We start from the raw sequence: 8,604 nt of genomic DNA, 5'->3' as shown, positions 1-8,604 counted from the left end.
TGAATTGTGGGCCTAAAAAAAAAAAAGCGTTTGGTAAGGGTGTTTTTTACTGAAATGTTTGAGTTACATTTCTCATATTACGGTGTTTAAACACTGAATTCAAAAACCTACTCTTACCAGTTTTCAATTTTCAAATAACACTAGTCGCTAACCCGTGCGATGCACGAGATTGTTTTAAATCAAATGTTAACATGTTCATGTTTAAAAATTTCTCAAATTTCAATTATTGAAAGCTAAATTGGCTCTAATATAAGATGAAACATGTAATATTATGAAGTAATATTAAAAATGAGATAAATACAAATATTATGAAGTAATATATTACAATAATCATAATGTGCTCTTACATTTGGTTTAATAAGTATTACAAAAGAACCAATAAATAGAATAAATATAAAATTGTGCTTACATCTTCAAGCTTTATCCAATGCTTTTCAAGAATGTATTTCCTCCCTTTCTTAGGCTGTTCTCTTTTCTCAACTTCTTCAAGCTACTTAATTTTTCGCCAAATTAGTATCAAGAATAACACCAAATTATACCAAGTCATCAAAGATTTAAAATGTAAAACCAAACACTCATAATGTCAATAAATTTCATAATAACCCCACCCCAATTTATTCTACAATTTGACATTCAATTCTCTTTTAATAGCATCCAATGATTCATTGTATATTAATAATTGATGGAAAATTTTAAATAATAATAATTTATATCAATACCTGTAAGCTCCTTCAACAAAATCACCAAGCAAGTCCAATTGCTTCCACTAACAGGACTAAAGAGAGCCTATAAAACTGTAGAGAAACACATAAAAGAATTGAATAGAATTTATAAGCCAACAAATAACCAAAAAAAAAAAAAAAAAAACTCTATCTCTACCTTTCAATAGCAAACATCATAAAAGGATTGAAGAAAAAAGAATTAAAAGTAAACTACAATAGTAGGTAGTCAGTTGAATGAGTTAAACCCTTAAAAAAGGTGTGTACGCAACATGTATTCCTCCTCCTTCTCATTCATAAATGGATTTCTTTTATGTCCACGTCCAATTAATTACATGACCCAGCTAGCAGCAAGAATTATTTCTAATAGTACTGAATAGACAATCACTTTTAAGTGAATACATTAACACCACTCACAATTTTACATGGAATTTATATCAATACCTGTAAGCTCCTTTAGCAAAACCTGACATTTATCAAAATTCATCATCTACCACTATAATTTTTTTTTTTTTTTTTTTTGGTCAGAAGGAATACAAAAAAACAAAACTAAGGACTGACACTCAACTCAGGACAGCGCCTAGACACACTTGCCCCAGCCATATCTGCCTCAACAAAACTAATCATATCCTCAGGGGTACTCTCAAAAACAAGGAAACTCTGGCCTTGAACCGACCCCTTCCTAGCCATGAAGTCTGCACAACCATTAGCTTCGCGGTAACAATGCTTTATCCGAACTTGAGGGATTTCATAGATTAGCTTCCTGCAGTCCTCGAGGAGAGAAGAAAATGATCTGTTTGAATACTGGGGGTTCCTTAGCATATCCACAACAGCCTTTGCATCCAGCTCTATCTCCACCATAGCCAGATTTTTGCCCACACAAAGCATAAGCCCATCCCGAATAGCCCACAGCTCAGCCATTAGACTCGAAGCTGTGCCAATATTCCTGGAAAATCCCACTATCCATCTGCCAGTCCAGTCCCGAATGACACCCCCTCCACCAGCCGGACCTGGGTTACCCAAAGACGACCCGTCTGTGTTTAACTTCATCCATCCCTCTTCAGGTTTGTCCCAATGAATTTGCTTAATCACTATGTGAGGCTTCCTTTTCTTTGAATAGGCACAAAAGAAGAACTCCACAGAGTTGCTCATGATATCTTCTGCAATATGAGGATTTTGAGCCTTATTGTTGAAAACATAATCGTTCCGACTTTTCCAGATAATCCACACAGCAAAGGAGAAAATAATTTTCCACGGAGGTTGATTTTCATCTGTGGCTTTTTCAGACTTGCCATTAGAAGCCAACCAGCTTTCCAAGTCTGAACCAAAATAATCCCTGTCAAACCCCACCGCTCCCAACTTATTCCACAGGTCTAACCACATCACAATTTCTAAGAGCGTGGATAATGGTCTCATTCTCTTTCATACACCGAGGGCAACGAGCATCAACCTCCATTCCCCTAGCAGATAAACACCCATTAACCCCAATACTGTTATGAACACACTTCCATAGAAAGAATTGAATTTTTGGAAGAGTATCAAGCTTCCAAATCCATTGACCACTGAAGGCAGAATTATAGGTCAGCCCAGAAGCCATTCTGTAGGCACTTTTAAGTTTAAACTCCCCACTAGGAGACTCCGTCCACATAATTTTGTCTCTGCTGGATGAAGCTAGAGCAAAAGGAATGGCTTGAATTTCCAACTTGATTGAAGAAGGAAAATCAAAGGGAATATGATCCCACCTCCACCCCTCTAAGGATGCGATATCCTTAACTTTCCACTCCGCCACCCCTCTAGGAAGAGGGCCTTGAACTTGCTGTCTAAGGGATCCATTCTTTGTCCAAGAATCAAACCAAAAACTTAAATTACTATCTCTCCCAATTGCCCATCTAACTCCTTGCTGGAATAGATCCTCACCTTTCTTCATACCTCTCCAAATTTGAGACCTTGGCAACCTATTAGGATTCCTTGAGTTGAGTCTGCGATTAGTACAATATTTGGCTTTCAGGACTCGCGCCCATAAACTTTCATTTTCCGTATGAAATCTCCAATTCAACTTGGTTAGCATTGCTAAATTCCTTCCTTTAGCACTTTGAAGCCCGAGCCCACCTTCAACTTTTGGTTGGGTCACCTTCCCCCATCCCACCCAGTGGACTTTTCTCGCCGATTCTGTTGAACCCCATAAAAAGTTTCTATTTACTCGATCAATGAACTCCAAAACTCTATTCGGGAGCATGTTACATTGCATAACATACGCTGGGATCGTAGAGGAAGAAGCCTGAATAAGCACTGCACGCCCGGCTGGGGAAAGGAGATTGGCCTTCCAACCAGCAAGCTTATTCTTAACTCTATCCAAAATGAAATTAAAATCCAAAGAGGAAGAGCCCGGATGCTTTAGAGGAATTCCAAGATACTTACCAATGTTAGTAGTGGAAACAAAACCCAAATTATCACAGAGAGATTCCCTTGCTCCCCTGTCTACATTTGGCGAAAAAAAGACTCGAGATTTAGCCCCACTGATGGTTTGACCGGTTTTGCTGCAAAACTCATCTAACACTTCCCTAATGGTTGAGCAGTTGATCTGATCTGCCTTAGCAAAAAGCACAATATCATCTGCAAACATTAAGTGGGAAAAAGCAATGCCACCTTGGGAAGTTTTAACCGGACACCAAAGCTTCTGGTCACATTTCTCCTCTATAAGCTGCCCCAAGTATTCCATACAAAGAATGAACAAATAAGGCGACAAAGGGTCACCCTGCCTGATGCCCCTAGACGGCAAGAAAGGCTCAAGACTACCCCCATTAAAAAGAATTGACGAAGAGCTGGAACTCACACAGCTCATAATGAGGTCGAGTAAATTCTGAGGCAAATTTATCTTCGTAAGCACTTCTCGGATGAAACTCCATTCTAGCTTGTCATAAGCTTTCTCCATGTCAATCTTCACTACCATATAGCCAGCACCTCCCTTTTTCGTGCTAATCGAATGGATAAGCTCTTGAACGATAACCGCATTATCAATCCCTTTCCTCCCAGGGACAAAGGCTGTTTGAAGAGGAGATACTAACTTCTCCAAATACGGTCTTAAGCGGGCTACAATGATCTTTGTAACAATTTTATACACTGTGTTGCATAGGCTTATTGGTCTGTAATTCCCTAGAGTTTTAGGACCTAGGATTTTTGGAATATGCACTATGTGGGTTTTATTAAGATAGTCCGGCATAACTCTATTGTCAAAAATGCTCTTTACTTCCTTTATCACAGAATCCCCAACCACTGGCCAGAATTGCTGAAAGAAACCGGCATGCAGTCCATCCGGCCCAGGGGCTTTATTAGCCTTAAGAGACCAAAGCCCAGCCTCAATCTCTTCGGTAGTAACTCTCTGACTTAAACAGTCCCTTTCTTCATTGGAAAGGCAGCCGTGCCAACTTGCCTCATGGCTTAGGTCTCTTGTGGATAAGCTATGAGAAGTTGAGTAAATATCACAAAACCCCTTACGAACGAAACCCATCACCTCTTCCTCTGCCTCGATCCATTCCCCCACACTATTTTTAATAGCCAAGATACGGTTCCTGTTCCTTCTAACTATCGTCGAGACATGGTAGAACGCAGTGTTTCGATCCCCTTGAACCATCCAATTAACTCGAGACTTGAGCGCCCACAACTCATGCTCTTGGTTTAAAACATTATCCAGCTCCTTAAGGAGCTCGTTTTCAAGCTCTACTAGGGAACTTGATGGCCTGATAGCCATAGCCCGCTGCACCCCATTCAGCCGAGCTTTTATCCGGTTTTTTTTGGCAAATATGTTTCCAAAATGGTTCCTATTCCACTCATTGGCCTTTTTCGCAAAACTCTCCGTAGCCTCTTGGAGGTGCGAAGACTGGTTCCAGGCCTGAGCTACCACTCTTGGAAAAGACCCATTCGACAGCCAGTATTTTTGAAATTTAAAAGGGCGGTTTAGACGCACCCTATTTTGGGGATTAGTCTCAAGCAAAACCGGACAATGGTCAGAGTGACATCTAGTAAGATGGGTGACCCGAGCTTCCGGATAGAGAAGACACCAGTCCGGATTAGCAAAAAATCTATCAATTCTCTCTTGAATAAGCTTCTGAACTTCCCTTCGATTAGTCCACGTGAACCTTGGACCAGAAAATCCTAAATCCACCATATTGCATTTATCCAAGCATTCTTTGAAGAGCAAAGACCTGCTGGAATTAACCACTCTCCCTCCAAATTTATCATCCCCAGAAAGGGGTTCATTGAAATCCCCAGCAATTACCCATGGCAAATTATGAAGCTCGGCAACATTTGCGAGATTATCCCACAGAATGCGCCTTTCGGCACTCCTAGGACTAGCATAAACCGCAGAGAACATCCAGAAAGAGCTAGAGGCACGTACCTTAATTGTAGTGTGAATTTCCTGCTCAGAACAAGCCAGCTGCGTCACTTCCACTCTATCTGAGTTCCATAGGAGCCATAAACCCCCAGCACGCCCAATCGTTTCCGTAAGAATTGCGCCATCAAAAGGAAGTCGATTAATAATATCACGAGCCCTGCTCCCACCAATACGAGTCTCCATTATCACTAACAAAGTTGGATCATGAAACTTCACAAGATCCTGAACATAACTCTGAAAATTGGGCTTCAGAGCGCCCCTACAGTTCCAGACTACTATATTCATGACTAATCACAGAGGAAAACAAATAGGAACGGATCAAATAGGATTAGCGACTCCACCACTATCCTCAAATTCCATCTGATCCGCCACACCACCTCCCTTTCCGGGGCCATCCCTGCCCTCCCTTTGCAGAAAATCCGTGTAAGGCGCCTCCACAGCTGCTGGTTCTTCTTTTGCATCCTCTGATTCTGACCCACTTCCAGTCATAGAAGCCGAACCACCATTCTGCCTCTCTTCCTTACTCCTCTCATAACCTTGTGGACTTTGCACTACCTGAATTTCTTCACCCATGTAGCAGCTTGCCCTTTGATGCGCTCCACCCATCGCAGATTGAAAGGTGAATATTTGATCAGCGTTAGACCCACGGCTCTCTACAAACTGATTTCTTTCAAAACTGGAACTTTCTTTCAGCTTAGTACTACTGCCCTTACCACCTTTTGACAAAATTAATGACGCCCTGTTTCTCGCAATCTCTTTTTTGCCCTTTACTGAAGGGCTAAAAATTGTTCCTGAGCTTCCAGGAACGAATCTCTCCTTGGGCGGCCTCTGACTTAAGCTTTTCGGCCCAGGTGCTATTTGATGCACCACATGTTGCATTTGGGCTCCATTAGGCATAAGGCCCATTGAGTCTTTCCTCTTCCCTTCAAGGCCCACTGAGACTTTCCTTTTCCCTTCACGCCTCAGGTTGTCACTATCCCCACCTTTTGATGAGCCAATAATTTTAACCGGATTATGATCAGTGGGGACCTCCTTTTTTGTCGCTTTATTTCCACCACGTCTTCGTGCCACAACTACCCAAGGACCATACGGATCATTGGGATTGTCCTCTTCCGTACCTTCACGCAATCCTAACGTGCCCTCACACTTTTCTTGATCTTTGATCGTACCCGGTATGGTACCTGAGCTGTCTGCCATGTGAACGTTACTATCCCGGCCTCCCTGCTCCGATGAACCTTCCCCCACCTCCTTTCTCCAAGGCTGGTCCTTTCTAATCATATAAGGACAGCAATCCCTTCGATGGCCTATTCGGCCACAGGAAAAACAAAACTGCTGGATTCCTTCGTAACTAATAGGCTGCTCTTTGCCGCCGATAAGCAATGCCGTGACCAAAGGTTTCTCGACGTCAATCTGGATGCACAGGCGTGCAAATCTTCCCCTTGTTTCGTTCACTGTATGCGTGTCTATTCGAAGAACTCTTCCCACCGCGTTGCCAATAGTTTGGAGAGCTTCCACATTGTAATACTCAATGGGAAGTTCATTCAACCTAACCCATAGTGCAACCGAGGAGATATTTGCCTCTGAAGGTTTAAAGTCTGGTTCCCAGGGTCGCAGGGACAGGAAATTTCCTCTAATAAACCATGGTCCATTCCTGAGAACCGCTTCACAGTCTTCAGAAACTGCAAATCGGACTAGAAAAAACTCCTTGCCCAAACCCACACAGTCAATTTTTCCCACCGGTTTCCATAAAGACATAAGCCTCTCATGTAAAAAGGAGAAACCAACTGACCTGCCGAAGACTTTCACGATGAGAGCTTTGCTCCATGGGGATCGGAACCGACGTTTCTGTTCCTTAGAAAACTTTACGGGAATGAGACCCTCTCTAAGATTTGTTGTTTCCGAGTCGGACTCCTCCTCGGCTTCCATATTCTCAGTGAAGTTGAAAGCTTGAGAGTATGCCCCGGGTATTTCACCCACCAGTTTCTCCTTAAAGGACAAAGGTTGCCTGTTAGCGCTACTAGTGGCCGGAAGCCCTTCAATCATTTGGCCGTCGAAATCGGCGTAGCTAACGTCTTTTACTTTCTTGTTACTACGGGCTAGTTCTGCTTCTTCCTCACGAGAGAGAAAACGTTCACTCATGCTTCAACTTTTAGTGGTTTACTTTACTATCTACCACTATAAATTGATGCAAGAAGGTCACTCCTAAAAATAAATGATTTCTAAACATCATAACATAATGAAAATGATAAATGTAAGAGTCTATAGAATAACACATAGGAATGTAATGAAAACAATAGTGTGAATCGTGAATCAAATTTTAAAGTAAATTTACATATGGTTTATCATATTTGTGGTTTTCTTACTAAGTCTTAGTGATACCCATTGAGAAGCTTCAAATAGGGCAAAATTTTCTTAAAAAAAAAAAAAACCTGTTACAAAACTTTTCTTTTAAAGATATATAGATAATAGGTCATACAATATCAATTGATTTGTGGTAAATTATGATGAAATAAGCTTCAAGGCCTCAATATTTATAATTCACTTAAGTCAGAAAGTAAATTCCCGAAGTCATAATCTATTTATTCTAAAGACAACCACACAAAAATACATGTAAACACTAACAGTTCTATATAAACAAAATTAAAACTTAAAGAAATAAAAAATTGAAAGAAGAAGATGAAGAATAAGAAATATTAGAAGAAATTCTTACCCCAAAATTCTCAGCTGCAAGTTCATGTTGTCTTTCCCACCATGCCTCTTGCTTTTGCACATCCTTTACAAAACTCACTCTAACTTGAAACACCTAAGCAATCCCAACCAAAATGAAAATATCACCCATTGAAAAGCTATAAAAGAGTCAAACTTTACACATATAAATAGAGAAAAAAGACAAACTTTACACACATACACATATACATGGAGAAAGACAGAGACCTTGCAAGTAGTGTAGATATCAATGGCTTGAACTGAAAATTGAAAGCGGCTGTACAAAGGTCTGAAATAGGTGGACAACCTAGGTGCTTTGGTTGGGATATTGAACAGTATTACTGCTACAGTGGGAAGAATCAGCAAAAAAACATCAAGGCTCAAGGTATAAGACTCATCATATTCTAATAATTACAAAAATCCTTGTAGTAAACAAAACAAATATCATGTTGTATTGGCATGAAAAAGAAAAACAATAAATAATCCAAACGAATATAGAGGATTTTCATAAAATAAACATAAAAAAATTTCCAAGTTTTTTTTTTTTTTTTACTTCACTCAGACAATTGTCGAGCACATCGGGTGATGCTACGATAGGGTTGGCCTATCTTCAAAAATATTTTGTCTCAATGAGTCTTATGTAAAGGTCTAGAATTTTGAAGAAAGGACATCATGCAATTCAGCTTGATCCAAAATCTACCAACTAAAAAGGGCAACTGATGATATAAACTATACATTATTTTTAAATAACAAATCACAACACATATAGGAACATAAAAATTCAAT

The 8,604-nt window shown here is 40.3% G+C and overlaps 1 long non-coding RNA gene across 3 annotated transcripts; it reads right to left on the bottom strand.

Moving 5' to 3' along the window:
* Positions 1 to 346: 346 nt before the first annotated feature.
* Positions 347 to 8,235, bottom strand: LOC115994235. Of its 3 annotated transcripts, XR_004093154.1 has the most exons (4): positions 8,047 to 8,235; positions 7,823 to 7,915; positions 720 to 794; positions 347 to 490 (listed from the first exon to the last, which is right to left on the bottom strand). It is a non-coding gene; the product is annotated as an uncharacterized LOC115994235 (long non-coding RNA). The 3 variants fall into 3 exon arrangements; XR_004093153.1 differs by having other exon boundaries at positions 347 to 493; positions 7,823 to 8,235; XR_004093152.1 differs by having other exon boundaries at positions 7,823 to 8,235.
* Between the last annotated feature and the right edge of the window lie 369 nt (positions 8,236 to 8,604).

The sequence above is a fragment of the Quercus lobata genome, chromosome 6, assembly GCF_001633185.2.
Source record: "Quercus lobata isolate SW786 chromosome 6, ValleyOak3.0 Primary Assembly, whole genome shotgun sequence".
NCBI classification, from domain to species: Eukaryota; Viridiplantae; Streptophyta; class Magnoliopsida; order Fagales; family Fagaceae; genus Quercus; species Quercus lobata.
This window is presented reverse-complemented; position numbering and strand designations above follow the sequence as displayed.